Source organism: Vulpes vulpes, chromosome X (genome assembly GCF_048418805.1).
Source record: "Vulpes vulpes isolate BD-2025 chromosome X, VulVul3, whole genome shotgun sequence".
NCBI lineage: Eukaryota > Metazoa > Chordata > Mammalia > Carnivora > Canidae > Vulpes > Vulpes vulpes.
Window position 1 is genome coordinate 25,427,451 of NC_132796.1, and position 23,582 is coordinate 25,451,032.

The 23,582-nt window shown below is 38.3% G+C and overlaps 1 pseudogene; it reads left to right on the plus strand.

The window, feature by feature from the left end:
* The first annotated feature begins 247 nt into the window (after nucleotides 1-247).
* Nucleotides 248-23,582, plus strand: part of LOC112919023 (ubiquitin-conjugating enzyme E2 variant 2 pseudogene) — a 40,314-nt pseudogene continuing 16,979 nt past the window's right edge.

Genomic DNA, 23,582 nt, shown 5'->3' on the forward strand with positions numbered 1-23,582 from the left:
AAGTGGTGAGAAAAAGAAAAAGTAGGAAGTTGGGAGCAGTGAGTGGGAAGCGAAAAGTGGAGAGTGTGTCCACCATGATGAGATGCAGGGCATGAGATTTTGAGTAGAGAGCTAAAGGAATGACAAGGCCCTTTAAGCTGGGTAAAGGTATCTCCATGTATCTTAAGTTATTCCAGGAGAGTAGGACTGGGAGCCGGCCTTCTTCCGTGAGGGGACAGATAACCAGGGGGCAAGTGGATTAGGACGGATGAAGAGTGCAGCCATAACGGTAGCGAGTCGGCCAGGAGAATGGGACCTTGCAAGCAATGGCAAAATCCCGTCCAGAGGCAACCCTGATATATGCCACCTCACCTGTGGGATTCATGGCTCCCCGAGTGGGAAACCTGGCAGCCTCTATGAAAATGGGCTAACGGAAAGGAAGTGGGTGACTGAGGAAGGAGCTAGTTAAGGCAAGCAGAGAGGAAGCTTTCTGGCCTCAATACTTAAGGCAGAGAGGAGATTGGTAGCAATGGACTGAAGTTTCCAACAGAATCCCCAGTTGAGTGGGGCCAGTTGTGAGAAGAATCTGGAAACAAAAACATGGGATGGTAAGAGGGTAAAGATCTAAGAAAGTAAAACAGGCTTGATATTCGGAAGTTAGCCAAGGAACATAGAGGAGCCTTAGATGCCCTAAATTTGTAGTACTTGGTTTTGGGGCCAGAACAACATGCCTCCAAGGCAGCGTCTGCCTTAACAAGGTATGAGGAAGGCTTCCTCTGCACATACTCAAAAAACCATGGTAAACTATGGAAGAAGACAGCATTTTTTTTTCTTCATTACAAAAAATATTCTTTAGTTGTTTGATTACTCTGTTTCTACTTTCTAAAAGCTATGAAGTCTTTTGTAAATGATTTGAGGAACCTCAGACTAGTGTTCAGAACTAACATGCTTGTCACATTTATTAAACATGTAGTTGAGGGGAAAACTCTGATTTTAGAGGAGTTCAATTTAGCTTGTTTTGTTTTGTTTCTTTATGGAAGGAGATCCATATCTGTTTTTTCCCCCCAGTTATTTAACTTGGGAGGAAACAGTCAATCTTAGAAACAGATTTTTTATGCCTGATATCCGAATACTCATCTATTCATTCCTCTGTTGGGAAAGTGCTTACATCAAACTTCCTTATATCTGTGGCCCGGGTATGGGACCTGAGCCTGACCTATCCACTGTGTACACACCAGACTTTGAATCAGTGACTCGAAAGGCAAAGAAGCTGGGACAGAGGCATTCTTTTTTCTAGCAGCAACAGCCAGAGGAATGCGGTATTAGTGGCGAGAATTCAATGCTGACTATGCCAGCTATGAGATCTGGAATATAGCATGACTAAAACGTAGCTTTCCTGACGCTAGTACCATGGTGTGATGTTGGCTGGGTTCCAGGCCCTGGGGCCCTCGCTCCTCGCCTTTTCCTGAGCCTATTTCTCAAATCCTCCCAGTGATTTTATGACCTACTAAATGGTCTCTCAGTAAATTCCTTTTTTCTGAAATCTACCAGAGTTGGTTTCTGGTGCTTGCAACTATAAACCCTGATTGAAACGTGTAGACAGCTTACTATAGTCACCACCAATTACTGAGAATTCCAAACATAAACTTACCCTGTGACCCAGCAATTCTACTCGTAGGTTTAAACCACGCAGAAATGCATATGTGCACTAGAATATCCAGAGCAGCATTATAATAAAAGACAAAAACTGGGAACGATGCAAAAGTACATCAACATTTGTTCATTATGTAAAATGAATACATGTTGTGGCAAATTCTTAATACAGAACAGCAACGACAGTGATGAATTACTGCTATCTCAACAAGGTAGATGAATCTCAAACCAAATGCTGAGCAAAAGAAGCCAGATGACAAAAAATACATACCTATTAATTCAATTTATGTGAAATGCAAAAACTTGCAGGATGATATTAGGATATTCGAAGTCAGAGTAATGTTACTTTCGTAGCATTCTGTAGCATTTCGTAGCATTCTTTCGTTTCCTCTACAAAAGAGGAAAAGGTACTAGGAAGGGGCACTAAGTGGGGACTTCTGGGTCTCAGGTCATGTTCTATCACTGGACCTGCATGATGATTTTGTGGATGTGCTTCCTTTTTGGTAATTCTGACCGTACTCTTAAGTTCGAGTGAAGTTTTCCATTTGTGGTTATCAGTGACAGTGCATAGGGAGCAGGCCAAACCAAGGCTCAGAGAGATCAAACAGCTGCCCAAGATTATATAAATGTTCAGTTAACCAGGCTGCCTGACTCCCACTCCCAGGCTCTTAAAATTGCCCCCAACAGTCTTGGCAGGAAGGCCTTACAAGTATCGTTGAGGGACTACGTAAGGTTCAGAGTTTTAGTCATCTTGCCCAAATCTCAAAGCTAGTGTGTAGGTGATGGAGCCATAATCTCTGTAAAGCCGGTTTCTATGTGTTTTCATTTCACTGCATAGTTCTTCTGAAAGTGAAAAGATTGATCATACTGGCAGCATACAAATAGCGTATAAAGTTTTTTTTTTTTTTATGTAGTCATACAGAGAGAGAGAGAGAGAGAGAGAGAGAGGCAGAGACATAGAGGGAGAAGCAAGCTCCATGCACCGGGAGCCTGACGTGGGATTCGATCCCGGGTCTCCAGGATCGCGCCCTGGGCCAAAGGCAGGCGCCAAACCGCTGCGCCACCCAGGGATCCCACAAATAGCGTATATAAAAACTTTATCTACTGTTGTTAGGAAATGGTATCCATGAAAGCAAACAACCTGAGTACAGATTAATATGTATGGTATGCTACCATTTGTGTAAAAATTGAAAACCTTTGTGTGCACCTGCATGCATGCGTACAGGTGCATTTGTGTATTTTCTCTTAAGTATTAAATATTTCTGGAAGGATCCCCAAGAAACTGGTAACATTGATTGCTTCTGGGAAAGTGAGCAGTTTGGCTGAGGGACAGAGATAGAAGAGAAAATGTTACTGTAGACCCTTTAAATCATTTAAATTTTGAAGCATGGGAATGTGTTGTGTATTTTTAAATACATTTAAAAGTCTTCGTTCTACCTACAACCAAAAGTGGATCTCCCCCAGGTACCATATGAGCAGTGTTTAGAGGTGAAGAATTCAGGATTTTCAGGGACTTAGTGGATGTGTTCAATATGAGAAAACACTTATTTTCCTTGTGTTTCAGGTTCTTAATCTTATAATGAAGTAAGATATTTCTTAGCTCCTTCTTGGTACTTCTGGAAAGTCAATGGCATAATAGATGAGTAAGAAAAGGTAAGATTTTTTTTTTTTACGATTAGCAGCACTTGTGGCATATCACTAGAACATGACCCTCTTCTCCCTTTCTTTTTCTCACTTCCTATTTAAATGTGTCCACTGATTTTCCATGTCTTATCCCTCCTCACTCCAATCCTCACAAACACCAGTTACCCACAGTTTGAAAAGCCTCTGCTGCTCTCAGGGTGTATAGTCTTAGGCCTAAAATTTTGTGTGACCAAATTTTAAAACATTTAGAGAGTGGACAATGGGACCTTCATATGTTGATAATAATAAATTATGGGAAGTGCAGGAATCCCTTCTTCAGAGAAATTCCTTAACAGAATTCTAAACATAATGAATGAATGAAGTGGGTGAAATAAGGAACCCTGCCCATAAACATTCAGTATTTGGAAGGACTCTTGCCTTTATTTTGTTCTGACATCCAGTGCCTGGTGCTATCAGAGTGAGTTAATGTCTTGACCACCATTTTATTATGGAACTCAAGGAATGGCCTGCACGTTAGAAAGCTCAGTGCGCATGATTTTTATTTTTTTTTTCAAGACATTATTTGAGGGACACCTGGGTGGCTCAGTTGGTTTAAGGGTCTGCCTTCAGCTTGGGTCATGATCTCAGGGTCCTGGGATCAAATCCTGCATGGGATTCCCTACTGTGTGGGGAGCTTGCTTCTCCCTCTGTCTCTGCCTCACTCTCTATGTCTCTCATGAATATATGAATAAAATCTTTTTTTAAAAAGACATCTGTTGATACAACAATATATATGGAAGCAAACAATACCATCTATAAGTTAATCATTCTTATTGATCATTTGGGCATGAACTAGTTGTCGTATGCCCTAATTGTATCAGGCCTCCTGTGTACCAAGAAAATTCTCTACTTTGTATATCTGTTAAACCTCTCTTTTTCCATTGACCATCCCGCAAGTAGTTGCTTAGGTTTACACGAGTATAGTACACACACATAAAAATACGTTTGGAGGGAAATCAGCATACTCATCAATAAAATGTACATGAAAATAATTTTTATTTTTTTATTTTTTAAAAGATTTTATTTATTTATTCATAAGAGACAGAGAGAGAGAGAGAGAGAGAGAGAGAGGCAGAGACACAGGCAGAGAGAGAAGCAGGCTCCATGCAGGGAGCCCGATGTGGGACTCGATCCCGGGACCCAGGATCATGCCCTGGGCCGAAGGCAGGCGCTAAATCACTGAGCTACCCAGGGATCCCGAAGATAATTTTTAAATGATGTTCAATGGGAAGTGAAATTTTTCAAGGACATCAAAGCAGTTGGCAAGGGGCACCTGGGTGGCTCAGTCAGTTAAGAGTCTGCCTTCAGCTCAGGTCATGATCCCGGGGTCTCACTCTCTCTCTGTCAAATAAATAAATAAATAAAATCTTAAAAAAAAAAGAAAAGAAAAGAGGCAGTTGGAGAGCCTACTTAAATAGGTGAAGCTTTTTGTAGGAAAATATATGTCAAGATGGAACAGTTACACTGGCATAATTTTAAGAACTATACTACCTTATTTTCAGTATTCCTTTGATACTTTTAAGTGTGGCTCAGTGACACTGATGGTAATTTCTGTTTTTAAAAAAAGATTTTATTTATTTACTTGAGAGAAAGAGCAAGTGAGAGAGCAAGCACAAGCGAGGAGGAGGGGCAGAGGGAGAGGGAGAAGCAGACTCCCTGCTGAGCAGGGAGCCCGATGCAGGACTCAATCCCAGAACCCTGAGATCATGACCTGAGCTGAAGGCACATGCTTAACTGACTGAGCCACCCAGGTGCCCTGTTACTGCCGGTAATTTCAATTATTTGTTAATACTAGCGCTTTGTCAAAAATGAACTTTCTTCTTTAGATAGTTTTAAAGATTTGTTCATTCATTTAAATTTGTATTGAGGTCTAAGATACATAGAGTAAAGCACACAAATCATATATCTGAGGTGGACACTTGACGGGATGAGCACTGGGTGTTTTTCTGTATGTTGGTAAATTGAACACCAATAAAAATTAATTAAAAATAAATAAATAAATAAAATACAGCCGGAAATATTAAAAAAAAATCATATATCTACAACTCCATGAACTTTTGTGCATGTGCACGCACACACACACACACACACACACACACACCCCTACACACAGCAGGGTAACTACCACTCAGTTGAAGATAAAGGGCATTTCCAATACCCCAGAGGCTTCCCTCATGACCTTGCTGCTTGTAACATACTCCCAGAGGGAACCGCTCTTCTGACCTCTATCACAATACATTTGGTTTGCCCATTATTGAAATTCATATAAGTGGAATCATATGCTATTAAGGGAGCTCATATAAATGGAACCTATTCTTCTGTATCTGAATTTTTTGACTTATCATGACATCTGTGAAAGAAAGCCACATTGTAGAGTGTAGCAGTAGTTGATTCTTTTTTATAGCAAAATAGTATTCCACTGATTATACCACAATTTGTTTATTCATTGTACTGTTGTTGGGCATTTGAGTTGGTTTTAGTTTGGGGCTATTATAAAGCTGCTAAGAGACACCTGGGTGGCTCAGTCCATTAGGCATCCTACTCTTGGTTTTGACTCAAGCCATAATCTCAGGGTCTCAAGGTCAAACACCATGTTGGGCTCCACATTCAGTGTGGAGTCTGCTTAAGACTCTATCCCTCTGCCCCTGCACACCCCTAAAATAAGTAAATAAATATTTTTTAATAAGCCTCTAAGAACATTCTCGTACCTGACTTCTGCACTCATTCTTGTGGGTGTAAATCTAGGTGTGTGATGGCTAGGATATAAGGTCAGCATTATGTTTAGCTTCAGAAGATACTGACAAGTATCTTTCCAAAGTGGTCATATCATTTTACACTCCTGGCAGCTTATGTATGAGAGTTCCAGTTCCGTATCTTCACCAATACTGGGTGTTGTCAATGTCTTTCATTTTAGGTAGGTGTTTAATAGTATCTCATTGAGGTTTTAATTTACATTTCTCTGAGTAGTAATGTTGAGAATATTTATATATGCTTATTGCCTGCTTGAGTATCCCCTTTTTGTGAAGTAATAACTCAAATCCATTGCCTGTTTTCTGACTTGATAGTTTTTTACTGTGCTTTATTGCCTTTGTGATCCAGTTGGTTTCCCTCAAAAGTATAGAAGTCAATTAGAAAACAAATTAAATTTGAAATACATTCTCTTTATGGCAAATGTGGTCAACTACCTCAATTTCTCTTATAAAGTATTTCTATGTATATGTGTGAGATAATAACATGAGAGAATGTATACCACTTAAAAGAAATGTTAAAGAACTTGCATTATGTCCATTGTCACCACTGCTATTCAACATAGTACTAGAAGTCCTAGCCTCAGCAATCAGACAACAAAAAGAAATAAAAGGCATTCAAATTGGCAAAGAAGAAGTCAAACTCTCCCTCTTCACCGATGACATGATACTCTACATAGAAAACCCAAAAGACTCCACTCCAGGATTGCTAGAACTCATACAGCAATTTGGTAGCGTGGCAGGATACAAAATCAATGCCCAGAAATCAATGGCATTTCTATACACTAACAATGAGACTGAAGAAAGAGAAATTAAGGAGTCAATCCCATTTACAATTGCACCCAAAAGCATAAGATACCTAGGAATAAACGTAACCAAAGAGGTAAAGGAACTATACCCTAAAAACTATAGAACACTTCTGAAAGAAATTGAGGAAACACAAAAGACGGGAAAATATTCCATGCTCATGGATTGGCAGAATTAATATTGTGAAAATGTCAATGTTACCCAGGGCAAGTTACACGTTCAATGCAATCCCTATCAAAATACCATGGACTTCCTTCAGAGAGTTAGAACAAATTATTTTAAGATTTGTGTGGAATCAGAAAAGACCTCGAATAGCCAGGGGAATTTTAAAAAAGAAAACCGTATCTGGGGGCATCACAGTGCCAGATTTTAGGTTGTACTACAAAGCTGTAGTCATCAAGACAGTGTGATACTGGCACAAAAACAGACACATAGATCAATGGAACAGAATAGAGAACCCAGAAGTGGACCCTGAACTTTATGGTCAACGAATATTCGATAAAGGAGGAAAGACTATCCACTGGAAGAAAGACAGTCTCTTCAATAAATGGTGCTGGGAAAATTGGACATCCACATGCAAAAGAATGAAACTAGACCACTCTCTTTCACCATACACAAAGATAAACTCAAAATGGATGAAAGATCTAAATGTGAGACAAGATTCCATCAAAGTCCTAGAGGAGAACACAGGCAACACCCTTTTTGAACTCAGCCACAGGAACTTCTTGCAAGATACAACCACGAAGACAAAAGAAACAAAAGCAAAAATGAACTATTGGGACTTCTTCAAGATAAGAAGCTTCTGCACAGCCAAGGATACAGTCAACAAAACTAAAAGACAACCTACAGAATGGGAGAAGATATTTGCAAATGACGTATCAGGTAAAGGGCTAGTTTCCGAGATCTATAAAGAACTTATTAAACTCAACAGCCAAGAAACAAACAGTCCAATCATGAAATGGGCAAAAGACATGAACAGAAATCTCACAGAGGAAGACATACACATGGCCAACAAGCACATGAGAAAATGCTCCACATCACTTGCCATCAGGGAAATACAAATCAAAACCACAATGAGATACCACCTCACACCAGTGAGAATGGGGAAAATTAACAAGGCAGGAAACCACAAATGTTGGAGAGGATGCAGAGAAAAGGGAACCCTCTTGCACTGTTGGTGGGAATGTGAACTGGTGCAGCCACTCTGGAAAACTGTGTGGAGGTTCCTCAAAGAGTTAAAAATAGACCTGCCCTATGACCCAGCAACTGCACTGCTGGGGATTTACCCCAAAGATACAGATGAAATGAAACGCTGGGACACCTGCACCCCGATGTTTCTAGCAGCAATGTCCACAATAGCCAAACTGTGGAGGGAGCTTCGGTGTCCATCGAAAGATGAATGGATAAAGAAGATGTGGTCTATGTATACAATGGAATATTCCTCAGCCATTAGAAACGACCAATACCCACCATTTGCTTCGACGTGGTTGGAACTGGAGGGCATTATGCTGAGTGAAGTAAGTCAATCGGAAAAGGACAAACATTATAGGGTCTCATTCCTTTGGGGAATATAAATAATAGTGAAAGGGAATAGAGGGGAAGGGAGAAGAAATGTGTGGGGAAATATCAGAAAGGGAGACAGAACATGGAAGACTCCTAACTCTGGGAAACGAACTAGGGGTGGTGGAAGGGGAGGAAGGCAGGGAGTGGAGGTGACTGGTTGGCAGGCACTGAGGGGGGCACTTGACGGGATGAGCACTGGGTGTTATTCTGTATGTTGGCAAATTGAACACCAATAAAAAATAAATTTATTATTAGAAAAAAAAGAACTTGCATTATCAACTGTAATTATTTGTTCCTCTTACCTGAAAGCCTATTCTACCATTGTGAAAATGAACCATATTCACTGACAACATCAAACGCTGGTGAGGATATGGAGCACAGAAATGCTTATACATCACTGGTGGGCATGCATAATGGGAGAGCCATTTTGGAAGACAGTTTAGCAGTTTCTTAAAAAACTTAACATCTTCTTAACATATGATCCAGCAATCATGCTGGATTTACCGAAAGGAGTTGAAAACTTAAGTCCAAACAAAAACCCACAAACTAATGTTTATAATGGCTTTATTGATAATTGCCAAAACTCGGAAGCAACCAAGATCTTCCAAAGTAAGTAAGTAAGTAAGTAAGTAAAGTAAGTAAGTAAAGTAAGTAAACTGTGGTACATCCAGATAATGGAATATTACTCTGTGCTAAAAAAAAGAAATGAACTATTAAACCATGAGGAGACATGGAAGGAACTTAAGTGCATACTATTAAGTGGAAGGAGCCAATCTGAAAAGGCTATATACTCTATGGTTTCAACTGTATGGCATTCTGGAAAAGGTAAAACTATGGAGACAATAAAAAGATTAGCAGTTGCCATGGGGTATCTGGGTGGCCCAGTCAGTTAAGCATCCGACTCTTGATCTCAGCTCAGATCATGATCTCATGGTCGTGAGTTTGGGTCCTACATTGGGTTCCATTCTGGGCATAAAGCCTACTTAACAAAAGATTAGCAATTACCAGGAGTGGGGAGGTGTGGGAAGAGGTGACTAGAGAAAGAATGGAATTTTGGGGGGCAGTGAAAATATTCTGTATAATATACAGTGGTGGATACATATCAAAATAGTTTTGTTCAAACACATAGAATATACAGCACCAAGAGTGAACCCTAAGATAAACTGGACTGTGGGTGATTATGATGTGTCAGTGTAGATTCTTACTTAGCTTAAAAAGAAAAAGGTACCATTCTGTTGGTGATGATGATAGCGGAGCCCATGCATGTGTGGGGGCAGAGGATATATAGGAAATCTCTGTGACTTCCTCTTAATTTTGTTGTAAACCTAAAACTGCTCTTACAAATAGTCTCAGAAAAATATCCAAATTTCCCCACAACTTCCTGCCTTCTGTAATTTACTTTAGAGTCTGTGATCAAGACATAAAACCTTGTGACAGGCACTAAGGAGGGTGCTTGATGGGATGAGCACTTGATGGGTGTTATACTCTATGTTGGCAAATTGAATTTAAATTTTTAAAAATTAAGAAAATAAAATCTTAATTTGGTAAATAATCATTATTCAAATTAGAGCAACTAACAGAAACACTGCCACATGCCTATTAATGGTGCATTCTTGCCTGAGCAGATATGTAGAAGATAGAAATATATAAAATATACAAAGTAAACTTTACAAAAATGAATCTTACATTGTGAAGTAATAATAATGGTACTTACAGCATGAAAAAGATTTTTAATTCTTCAAAACCCATTTATGTACATTGTTTTCACCAAGATTGGCAATGACTGGTGAAAAGGGAGAAGGTTATCTTATTTACAGTGTGAAATTGAGCAAAGTAATGGACAGAAAGCTTAAATGTGTTTGTATGAAAACATGTTTCTCCATTTCAAAAGTACTGATACATATTAATAATGAGATACTGATCTTCCAACGTACGGTTCTCCTTTGCCATCTCAATTTACTCCTCTTTTGGAACAATAGTGAATATCCTCTCTTGTGCACACCCCCTAGTATTCACAGAAGCAAATCAATGGACAATTGATCCAAGTATTTTCTTGAGTTAAATCCAACCATCTCAAAATGAGCACAAGATTGAATATCCTTCGGTGGCTTGTGACATCAGCTGAGCAACATGAGTGAATTACAGCTGCATGTCCCCTCTAGGGCTATCTATTATCCAATATGTCTTATTTAATTTTCAGTTTCAGGCAGGCAAATTGACCATGTATACTTGCTTGTGTCAGTAGCTAATTTTAGATCACTATTCTAATTGGAAATGGCATGCCCCTTTAGCTTGTCATGTAAAAATTCACATTTTCTGATTAATGTGATTCATTTATATTAGATTTGACTTGACAGAATGGCAATGTGTAATATAGGAGGCAAGTATGACAGGATTCCTCTCTCCCTCACTCAGTCACCCTCTTTATAAATGATCCAATCAAAGCATCAGACTGCAGTGTCTTCCTTTAAATAGATAAATTTTGAACTCACACCTATTCTAATGTGACTTTCGTGGTATTTTCTCACAAGTCAGGCACCTCTTATCGGGGGGGGGGCAATTTTATTTGTAGTGTTGCCTTTACATTCATTCATGGCAAATGGACAAACTGCTGTGATCGAAAGGTTGCTCTTTTGCTATTGTTTTTGTGTGTCTGGGTTTGTGTCTAAACTGCAGATCAGACAAAGCTGGACATTCAGGTTTTAAATGCAATTTGAAGATAGTAGTGGGAATTGTGAATTATATAAGCACTATGTCATGTCACTATTAGTCTGAAAAAAGTAAGAACTGGTAAAATGAGAATTGCAACTAAAAGTAAAAGGAAATGTTTAAAAGACTAAAGGAAAAACATATCAGGTTAGGAATTCCTGTTATTAAAAGAAGATTTTATTTTATGTAACTTATGAGTTTTCTATACTCTATGCCCTTCCCTTTGTTATATTAAAGCATGTTCTCAGGCAGCCCGGGTGGCTCAGTGGTTTAGCACTGCTTTCAGCCCAGGGCCTGATCCTGGAGACCTGGGTTCAAGTCCCACATCAGGCTCCCTGCATGGAGCCTGCTTCTCCCTCTGCCTATGTCTCTTCCTCTCTCTCTCTCTCTCTTTCATGAATAAATAAATAAATAAATAAAATATTTTTTTAAAAAGTACGTTCCCTCTAAACCTACTTTGTTGAGCTCTTTTATCGTGAATGGATGTTGTACTTTGTCAAATGCTTTTTCTTCATCTATTGAAATGATCATATGGTTCTTAACCATTAACATGATGTATCACATTGATTGATTTGCAAATATTGAATTACAGTTGCATCCTGGGAACAAATCCCAGTTGATTGTGAATGATTTTTTAAAATGTATTCTTGAATTTGGTTTGCTAGTATTTTCTTGAGGATTTTTGCATCCATGTTCATCAGGGATATTGACCTGTAGTTCTCTTTTTCTGTGGTGTCAATCTGGGTAGCAGGATAATGTTGGCTTCATAGGAAGAATTTGGCAGTTTTCCGTTCTCTTCTATTTTTTGGAATAGTTTGAGGAGAATAGGTATTAATGCATCTTTAAATGTTTGGTAGAATTTACCCATGAAGCCATCTGGTCCTGAACTTTGTTTGGGAGTTTTTTATTACAGATTCAGTTTCTTTGCTGGTTATCAGTCTGTTCAAATTTTCTATCTTTTCTTGTTTCAGTTTTGGTAATTTATGTTTCTAAAAATTTACCCATTTCTTCTAGGTTGTCCAATTTGTTGGCATATAGGTTTTCATAATATTCTCTCATAATTGTTTGTATTTCTGGAGTGATGGTTGTTATATCTCTCTTCTAATTTGTGATTTCATTTATTTGAGTCCTATTCTTTTTTTTATTGAGGAGTCTGGCTAGAGGTTTATGATTTTTTTTTTCAAAGAACAAGCTCCTGGGATGTCCAGTGGCTTAGTCGATTAAGTGTCCAACTCTTTTATTTCAGCTAAAGTTATGATCTCAAGGTCCAGGGATCCAGCCCCTTGTTGGGCTCCATGATCAGCAGGGTGTCTGCTTGAGAATTCTCTCCCTCTCCCTTTGCCTGCACCTCCGCCTGCTTGTGCACACAATCATTCTCTTTCCCTTTCTCTCTCTAAAATAAAATAAAATAAAATAAAACTTAAAAAAAAAAGAAGAACCAGCTCCTGGTTTCATTGATCTATTATATATATCTATTTTTTAGTTTCTATATAATTTATTTGTATTCTCATCTTTATTATTTCCTTCCTTCTGCTGGTTTTAGGTTTTGTTTGTTGTTCTTTTTAGCAAGCTTAGGTTGCTAATTTGAGATTTTCCTTGCTTTTGGAGATAAGCCATTATTGCTATAAACTTCCCTCTTAGAACTGCTTTTACTGCATCCCAGAGGTTTTGGAATGTTGTGTTTCCATTTTCATTTTTTCTATGTACCTTTTTATTTCTTCTTTGATTTCCTGGTTGACCCATTCATTGTTTAGTAGCTTTAATCTTCATGTGTTGTGATCTTGCCAGATTTTTTCTTGTGGTTGACTTCAGGTTTCATAGAGTTGTGGTCAGAAAAAATCTTGAATTTGTTGAGGCTCATTTTATGGGAAAATACATTATCTGTTCTGAAGAATGTTTTGTGTGTACTTGAAAAGAATGTGTATTCCACTCTTTTAGGATGGAACATTCTGAATATATATGTTAAGTCCATCTATTCCAGAATGACATCCAAAACCATTGTTTCCTTGTTGATTATCTGCTTAGATTATCTGTCCGTTGATGTAAGTGGGGTGTTAAAGTCCCCTACTATTACTGTATTATTATCAATTAGTTACTTTATGTTCAATATTAATTATTATATGTGTTTGCTCCCATGTTGGGTGCGTAAATACTTAAAATTGTTATGTTTTCCTGTTGGATTGTCCCCTTTAGTATGATATAGTGTCCTTCTTTGTCTCTTGTTGCAGTCTTTGGTTTAATGTCTGTTTTGTCTGATATTAAGTATTACTACTCAACAACAAAGAAACAAACAATCCAATCATGAAATGGGCAAAAGACATGAACAGAAATCTCACAGAGGAAGACATAGACATGGCCAACAAGCACATGAGAAAATGCTCCACATCACTTGCCATTAGGGAAATACAAATCAAAACCACAATGAGATACCACCTCACACTAGTGAGAATGGGGAAAATTAACAAGACAGGAAACAACAAATGTTGGAGAGGATGTGGAGAAAGGGGAAGCGTCTTGCACTGTTGGTGGGAATGTGAACTGGTGCAGCCACTCCGAAAACTGTGTGGAGGTTCCTCAGAGTTAAAAATAGATCTACCCTACCACCCAGCAATTGCAGTGCTGGGGATTTACCCCAAAGAAACAGATGCAGTGAAACGCCAGGACACCTGCTCCCCGATGTTTCTAGCAGCAATGTCCACAATAGCCAAACTGTGGAAGGAGCCTCGGTGTCCATGGAAAGATGAATGGATAAAGAAGATGTGGTCTATGTATACAATGGAATATTACTCAGCCATTAGAAATGACAAATACCCACCATTTGCTTCAACGTGGATGGAACTGGAGGGTAGTATGCTGAGTGAAATAAGTCCATCGGAGAAGGACAAACATTAAATGGTCTCATTCATTTGGGAAATATAAAAAACAGTGAAAGGGAATAAAGGCGAAAGGAGAAAAAATGAGTGGGAATTATCAGAAAGGGAGACGGAACATGGAAGACTCCTAACTCTGGAAAACGAACAAGGGGTGGTGGAAAGGGAGGTGGGTGAGGGGTGGGGGTGACTGGGTGATGGGCACTGAGGGGGGCACTTGATGGGATGAGCACTGGGTGTTATGCTATATGTTGGCAAATTGAACTCCAATTAAAAAAAATGTAAAAAAATAAATAAATAAACATAGACAAATTTAAAAAAAGTATTACTACTCCAGCTTTCTTTTGACATTTATTTGCATGATAGATGTTTCTCCATCCCCTCACTTTGAATCTGCAAGTGTCTTTAGGTCCAAAGCGAGTCCCTTGTAGACAGCATATAGATAAGTTTGGTTTTGTTTTCTTTTTAATCCATTGTATCATGCTGTGTCTTTTGATTGGGGCATTTAGGCCATTTACGTTCAAAGTAGCTATTAATAGATATTAATTTATTGCCATTTTATTATTGTTGTTTCTGAAGTTCTTCTCTAATTCTTCTCTTTCTCTCTTTCATGGTTTGCTGGATTTCTTTAGATTTCTTTCTCTTTATTTTCTGGATAATTATTAGTGGCTTTTCATATATAATTGCCATTCAGTTTGCATATAACCTGTTCTGCATATAGCTGTCAATATTAAGTTGATAGTTGTTTAAGTTTGAACCTATTTTTTCCTCCTTTCCTCCCCACATTTTAGGTATATGTTATTATATTTTTATATCCTTTTATTTGTGAATTCCTTCACTGATTTTTTTATAGAAATAGTCATTTTTACTTCTTTTGTGTTTCCTACCTTTATACTGTCACTTTTGACTTCTTTCCATTCAAAGACTCCTCTTTACTATTTCTTGCTGGTTTAGTGGTCACAAACTCCTTTTTTTGTTTGTTTGTTTGTCTGGGAAAATATCTCTCCTTCTATTCTGAACAATAGGCTTGCTGGTTAGAATATTTTTGGCTGCACATTTTTCCCATTTAGCATGTTGAATATACCATTGCACTGCCTTCTGGCTTGTCAAGTTTCTGTTGAAAAATCTTGCTAGCCTGATGGGTCTTCCGTGTAAGTTAAAAGACTTCTTTTGTCTTGTTGCTTTTAAGATTTTTTTCTTCATCACTATAATTTGTGAATTTAATTATAGTATGTCTTGGTGCGGGCCTGCTTTTGTTGATTTTGATGGAAGTTCTCTGTGCCTCCTGGATCTGGATGTCTGTTTCCTTCCCCAGATTAGGGAAGTTTTCAGCCATTATTTCTTCAAATAAATTTTCTGCCCCCTTTTGTCTCTTATCTTCTTCTGGGACTTCTGCAATATGAATGTTATTATGTTTAATGGAGTCACTGAGTTCCCTAAGTCTATTCTTGTGTTGCATAATTCTTTTTCCTCTCTTCTGTTCAGCTTACTTTCCATTACTCTGTCCTCTAGGTTACTAATTTGTTCCTCTGCTTCTTCCATCCTGTTCATTCCATCAAGTGTGTTTCTCATTTCATGTATTGAGCCCTTTATCTCTGCTATGTTATTTCTTATCTCTGTGGTAAGGGTCTCACTCATGTCTTCCCCTCTTTTCTCAAGTCCAGTGAGTATCCTTATAATCATTGCTTTAAATTCTTTATCAGGCATGTTACTTTTATCGGTTTTGCTTAGATTTCTGGCCATGGCCTTGTCCTGTTCTTTCATTTGGGGTAAATTTCTCTGTCTCCTCATCTTGTCTGCCTCTCTGTCTGCTTCTGTGATGAGAGTCAACTGTCTTCTGCTCTTGGAAGTAGTGTCTTTGTGAAGAGTAGGTCCTGGAGTGCCCTGCAATGCAGTATCCCCTGTTCACCAGAGCCTGACACTTTAGGAGAGTCTCCCATATGTGTTATTTATGCTCTACTGTTGTGTCTAAGTCCCTTTTCCTTTCTTTAGAGATGTCTCTACTGACTCTCTGCCTGCTATGGGCTATCCTTGCTCTCTGTGGTGTTAGTGGGACCCAGACAGGCCAGCTCTGAGGGGGAGTGCCTGCCAGTGAATTTGAGAGCCAGAAAGTGTGGTGCTAGGAAAATTTGTGCTGGGCCACTAGTCCTGTACCAGATCCCCCAAAGCACTATGGTGGCTGGGGCTCTGCCCTGGGGCAGCTGGGGGCACATGGATGGGCACAGCACTGATGATGGCTGGGTGAGGCTGGGCCTGGCATGTGATGGTGACTGGAGATGTGCAGCTGTGCACATGGCAGTGGCTGTGCACCTGGCGGCTGTCACGACACGGTGATGAGGGCTTGAGACTTGTGGAAGCTAGGTGGGGCATATGTGGGGCTTTAACAAAATTTGCCCTAAGCCCAGGCCCAAGGCCAGCAGTCTTGGAGTGGGTGGATCCTCAGGAAATCTTACGAGTGTGGCGCACTACTAGCAGGTTAGATTACAAATGTCTGTGTAGCCCCATCTTCTTCAGGTGGCTCTGTGTTTATGCTGGGAGTGGAAGAAAATGATGCCTGCCAGCTCCTTCATTTCTAAAGCAGTCCCCCAACATACTGAAACCAGTATGAACAGAGTCTCCGGTTTATCCCATGTCTTATGTAAAGTGCCATTTTTATGTGGTTTCTCCATGCAGGCCACTGTGTCTTTAAGGATGACAACCCAGCTATCACTCATCTTCTTGGCTGGCCCAGTGCTGAGTCAGCTGACTTTGCAAGCTCCAGGTTCCAAGCCCTACTGGTTTTACAAACTCATGGAACTCAGCCACTCTGGTTTTTAAGGGCAAATGTTATGTGGATTAGTCTTCCCCATGTGAAATCCTTAGTGTGAGGGTCTGTTTGCCCACCTACTGTGCGTGCACGCAGCTCCCTCCCTCCTGGGGATAGCCTCTTTCCACCATTCTGACCTTCCTAACCTTTCATATGCAGCTTCTTCTCTATATTTAGTTGTGAAGTTTGTTTTCCCAGTCTTCTGATCACTCTCCTGGTCACTGACTTGGATGTGGATGCTATCTAGTTGTAAACTGGGATAGGGTGAGCTCAGGGTCCTCCTACTCTGCCGTCTTCCCAAGCTCCTTACAATGAAGGTAATTAACACATCCATCACCCCCACATACTTACCATTCTTTGTGTGTGATGAGAACACTTGAGATCTACTCTCAGCATGTTTCAGGTATATAATACAGTATTATTAACTATGGTCATCATGCTGTACATTACATTCTGAGAACTTATACATCTTATAACTAAAAGTTTGTGCCCATTAAGCAACATCTCCCCATTTCCTCCAGTCTGCCCCCAGCCCCACCATTCTACCCTCTCTTTCTGTGAGTTCAATTTTTTTAGATTCCATGTATGAGTGGGATCATACAGTTTTTGTCCTACATCACTTAACAGTGCTCCAGGTTTATTCATGTTATCACAAATGGCAGAATTTCCTCCTTTTTCATGGCTGAAAAATATTTCTTTGTATATATACACCACATTTTCCTTATCCACTCATTTATGTTGTTTTCATATCTTGGCTCTTGTGAGTAATGCTACACTGAGCATGGGAGTGCACATACCTCTTTGAGATACTGATTTTATTTCCTCTGGTCATATACCCAGAGGTGGAACTGCTGGATCACATGGTATTTCCATTTTTAATTTTTTGGGCAACCTTCATACTGTTTTCCATAGTGATTGTACCAGTTTGCATTCCCACCAACGGTGTACAAGGGTTCCCCTTTTCTCTACACTCTCACCAGTACTCGTTATTTCTTGTCTTTTTGGTGAAGTTCATCCTAACATGGGTGATGTCCTATCTCATTGTGGTTTTGATTTGCATTTCCCTGACAGTTAGTGATGTTAAGAACCTTTTCATTTATTTTTTTGGCTAAGTGTATATTGTCTTTGGAAATATGTCTATTCTGAGATGCTTTATATAAAAAGGATTGTGAGTCACTGGTGACGACAGTCACCAAAGCAAATTTCTTAAAAGACCTTTCTAATCCTCTTTGAGGTTATTCCTACTCCATTTATCTGTGGAATCTGTTTTAGGGAAATTGGAGTAAATACCTATAAACTTAAAATAAGGAAAATGAGGGATATATCATGTGTGTGGATAATTTTCATGAAGTAGACCCAGAGCTATTAAATATAATAATACTAGGCAGCTTATCAAAATGTAATCCCAGGGGTGCCTGGGTGACTCAGTTGGTTAAGTGTCTACCTTCAGCTCAGGTTATGATCCCAGGGACCTGGGATCAAGGTTCACATTTGGCTCCCTGATCAGTGGGGAGTCTGCTTCCCCCTCTCTCTCTCCCTCTCCCGTCTTTCTGCTCATGTTCTCTCTCTCTTTGTCTCTCAAATAAGTAAAATCTTAAAAAATATATAATAATACTTGCTTTGTGGCAAATGTAAAACTCTCAACTGCAAAAACAGAGCAGTCACAGAGCCAGTAAGTGGTAGAACAAGGACTTGAATGTGAGTCTTATGATTCCACATCTAATGTTTTTTAAGACTCAGAATTCCAAAATATGCCACCATTATCCATTGCACTTTATTACTAGTGACCTAAATTGGGAGTGCTAACGGGGAATTATGACATAAATATTCTTCAATGTAGCCTGTTGTTTTTAAATATCTAAAGGGATTTCACTACTCACAATATTAGATGTTGCTTTAAGCATTCTTCACAACTGTGCATTTCCAAGAAGGCAGATGATTGCCACATTCCATCATTTCACTGGGCAGTAATTGATGTACTGGTTGACCATTGATAATTAGTAAAACGATTTCAGCTGTTGGTTCAACAAAACAAAGGAAAATTATTCATGGCTATTACTAATATGTATTACAGCACACCATTTTTTGTTTCCTGTCTGAGTGAGAATTCTGCATTTCATATCTACAACTAGGCTTTAGAACTGTCAATACTATTATATACCGTGTAGTATATATGTATATACTATTATATACTGTGGTTCGTGTATGTTAACATGAACTAAATGCTGATTGCTTACCCTGAGATTGGAAAATATTAACTTCCCTGTATTCTGTGTAAGTTAGTGCCTATCATCCTGTCCTATATATACAGACCCAATGAAACACATTTATTTAATTTGAATTATTTTTTTGTTTTTTGGGGTTTTTTTGTAATTTGAATTATTATTGACAATTTAAGAATAAATAGTATCATCAATTTATAGCACCAGAGAAGGTACCTATCCATCTACTTTTAAGTATAATCTTTTTTTACTGCAGTATAATGAACATACAGTATTATGTTAGTGTCAAGTGTACAATCTTTGCACAAGGTAGGTGTCATATGTGATTAAAACATATATAATGAGTCCAACCCTTCCTCACAATTCCTTTGTTATCACTCTAATCCACAGTTTACAATGTCAGCCTAAGACTTCTACAGTGGCTTCATGGCTAGCTCTCTTGAATCTGATCTTCAGCCAGCCAAGTTGCCTTGACTGTCATTAATAGGAGCAATTAAAAATAAAATAGGAGTAAATTTTCTTAGAGGCTATTGTAATTATGCTACTTTCTTGCTCAACATGTCTTATCCCATAGAGTCTCAGTACTTCTGCCCTAATGCCAGTTTTCCATAATCATCGTAATTGTGCTAAAAAGCTCACCTGTTTATATTTAATCCTCAGCAAACAGGTAATTTTACATATAGGGAAACTGAGGTTTAGAGTGGGAGATGACTTGAATATAATCACAACCAACCTGTATTTGGCACAGTCTGGATGTGATTTCAGCTAAGTCCTGTTGCCTCAATTTACCTTTCTAACATTATTCCTCCTTACTTTGCTATACATACAATTAGCAGTGGTCATTCTGGTGTCCACACGTTCTCCACAAATACAGTATGCTTGTACTTTTGTTCATCCTGATCTTTTATTGGAATGCCCTTTCTCTTCCCTTTAGAGACTCAAATTCTACGCATCTTCCAGGGCAACACAAGCCCCAGCTCCTCTGTCTTCATTGACCTCCGTCTCCTTTCACTTTCTTCTTTTTTTTTAAGATTTTATTTGCCCATTTTAGGGAGAGAGAGAGAGAGCAAGGAGAGGAGCAGAAGGAGGGGAAGGAGCAGACTCCTGCACTGAGCGTAGACCCCAATGCAAGGCTTGATCCCAGGACCCTAAGATCACTACCTGAGCCAAAATCAAGAGCCGGTCACTCTTCCAACTGGGCCAGCCAGGCACCCCTCATTTCCCTTCTATAGCATATTAAAAATTCCCAGTATTAGCATACTGTCATCATTATTTTGTGGACATTAATCATTCCTACCAAAACATATTGTGAGCTGCCCGAGGGCAAGACCATGTTTTACATGCCTTTGGTATTTCTTGGCACAGTCATAAGCCCATTGTAAATGATAATAAATGCTGGCTGTTTAACTGTTATTTTGCTTTAAATGAGCCTTTCCTTTTTTGGCCTTTTCTCAATGAGAATAAAAAGGATTTGTTAAAGCCTGTAATTGAACTTTAGCTATCAGCCATTCTGCATTTTAGTTTTGTAATATAATAACAGTAATTCTTATTGGGCTCATTTTTTTCCATTCAACATAAAATAGTAAATGTAAAACATGGGAAATAACAAATTACTTTAAGGAGTATTCTGAGCACCATTTGGAGTTCTCAGACTGAGCTGAATAAATAATTTGAAAATGCGGGTGTGTCCTGCATTTCTATGCTTCTAAAATGGTCTATGAAGTGAGATGTTTAATCATTTATTAAAAAAAAACAGATCATTTAGACCCAGAAAAATGTAGTAGGCAAAGTAAGATTAACCCCTTTAGTTGCTAGTGTCACATAATACTGTCTAAACAATGTACAGGTGGGGAGACCACTCTAATACAGTACTGGCTAGTGCGTGCACCCCAGCTTGCTGCTTCTTTCTTTATGGAGAGCTGTATTTCTCTCCCAGGCCCTTCACCTCTGTTTTGCACCCCTCCCTCCCTCCCTCCCCTGCTCAGCCAAGTGTTGAAACATTTTGTAGGACTAATTTAGTCTAAGTAATTTCATTTGAATTTTGGTAAAGTGACATTCAGAAGTTATGGTTCTTTGGATAAATCTTTCTCTTAATTGGTATAGGTCTCAAAGGTATAAAAGAAGTATATACATGCATGTGTGTAGAGAGAATATCCCCCATACTAGCTTGATAAATAAGTACATAAGTTATGTATATCAAAGGTATAAAAGAAGAAAGCTATATATATCCATATATACATAAACATGTTTGCGCAAGCGGGCATAGGTGTGTGTATGGAGAGAGTGGGGTGGAGAATATCCCCATACTAGCTTGGTAGCCCATTTCTATAAACATTTTTTGTGATGATTCGTTAGATGTAAAGTTTGTATCCTTCTTGTATCTTTTTTATTCCTGCATCACCCTTTTCTCAACTTTCTTGTGCATTAATGATCCTGGTATAGGCATTTTCCAAGATTGATGGACGACTAGCTAAAAGGTTTCATAGCCCAAGGCAAGGGAGAGGTCCATTAACTTCACATGGTCAATAATTTCCCTGGGTAATGCCCTCTTCTGAGATTTTATTGCTAATAAAACCCATGTTATAATGTTCAGAAAAATTAAACATCATTGTAAGTTGCTCATTCTTAAAATTAAACCTGTCCTTGCCTTTTTGCTGTGTCTTCATTCCTCATATATGTTGGTATGCTTTTTTTATATATATCTTTAAAACTTAAATTTTACTTTCTTTTTATATATTGAGTCCCACGCTTAGAAACTAATACTCATTTTCAAGTGACACATTTATATAATTCCCTTAACTAAAGGAATCAAGCGTGGTATTCTGAAATGGAGTGTCTGTAACTGATAGCTTTAGTCAAACTATATATTTATATCTGATGGGTCTACTAGGATTACTAGGTTGCCAAATCCAGCTAAAAACTTAGGGGAAAAAAGACACTTACCATCATCTGGGAAAAATAACATAATTTTGTTGTTTCTGTGGTGTTTAATTATTTGACTGAGGCAGGCTGAATATAAGACCATCTTCCTGTAGACCTTACTTTTTCATCCAAAGAAACCTTCCGTGGACTTTTATTGGCCTTTTGGTTTAATTTGTCACCCCCTCTGAAATCACTAATTCTTTGTATGGCTTTTAATTTTTAAATCTCTTCAGATACAGAAACTTAAAATAGTCCTTTGTATTTTCTGAAATATGTCCAAATGGGCTTTGATTTTTATTTAAGACAGAGACAAAGGTATTAAAAGTTCCAAGAGTGGGAAAGTTTACTTAAATATTTTTCATACCCTTGGGGAAATTACCAGTAATCTGTAGGCTTGGATACATCTGATCTCATCCACATTGTGTCCAAATACAGGGTATAGAGCTTCCTCTCCCAGTTTTCTTTCTTTCAATGATGGGATTAAAAAGTACAGAGGGAATAAATTGAGAATCAAAACACTTTATTTTGAGCTCATCCTTACCAGCCAAGTGACCTCTGGAAAATCGCTTAACCTGCTAGTACATTAGTTATATATCACCCCCTCGAAACACTATTTAGTAGCAGTGATATTTGCCCTGCCTACCTATAGGGCTATAGTGAGAATCAATGCAGGCAATGTAGGCAAAAGTGCTTTCTAAAGTCTAAAACCCCAAACAAATATCATATACCAAATGAGAATATAGCTGCAGCTCGGCCTTGCTACTTTCCTTGGCATGAAATGTCTCTCTATAAATTACTTTGTCTGCCATTGTAAACTTGGGAAAGAAAAAAAGAATCAAGGTCAAGAAAAATATGCCTATGAGTTATTCTTCTGCATGTTAATAAGTGAAAATGGTACCCATTATGGCCCTATAAGTTGTAAAACCTGGGGGAGCCATGTTGGCTAATTATGTTAATGGTTAGATGCTGGAGGATGTTGAATATTAATTCCTGTATAGAATTTGTCTAATCACCCATTTCTTACCTGCCAATCTGTTCCAACTACTAATCAATCAGGCAGAAAACACAGAACTCCAGCCATTAGAAAACAAATGGCCACACATATGTAGCTACCCATATGCCTGAATCCTTCATTTTTGATAAAAACATATTGCCTGTAATGAAATAACATTGTGAATATTTACTTCACTTTTGTATATAGAATGGATTCCCCTTTCTGTATGGAGCTGTGTAATATATGCATACATAAAAATGGCTGTTCAATCAGATCAAATAGTTCCATAATACTGTCCCTATAATCTGGTCAAGAAAAACTACTCCAATGTCTAACTGATAAAATAGAAAACTAAAAGTAGCTACTGATGTGAGTCCACTTAAAGTGGACTGTGGGGTAATTATTAAGATGTTGGGCAGGAAATCTTCATCTTTAGAAATTCATTAGGTGGGAAAATCTGTATTCATTAATAAATTTAAAATCTATAAATTATTTTTCTATAAATTATTTATTTATAAGTTATTTATAAATTCTTTATTCTTTTACAATTCATAAAAAATTTTAAATTTATAAATCATTTAAAAACCAATAAATTTAATTTCCATATTCATAAAGCACTGCACTCAA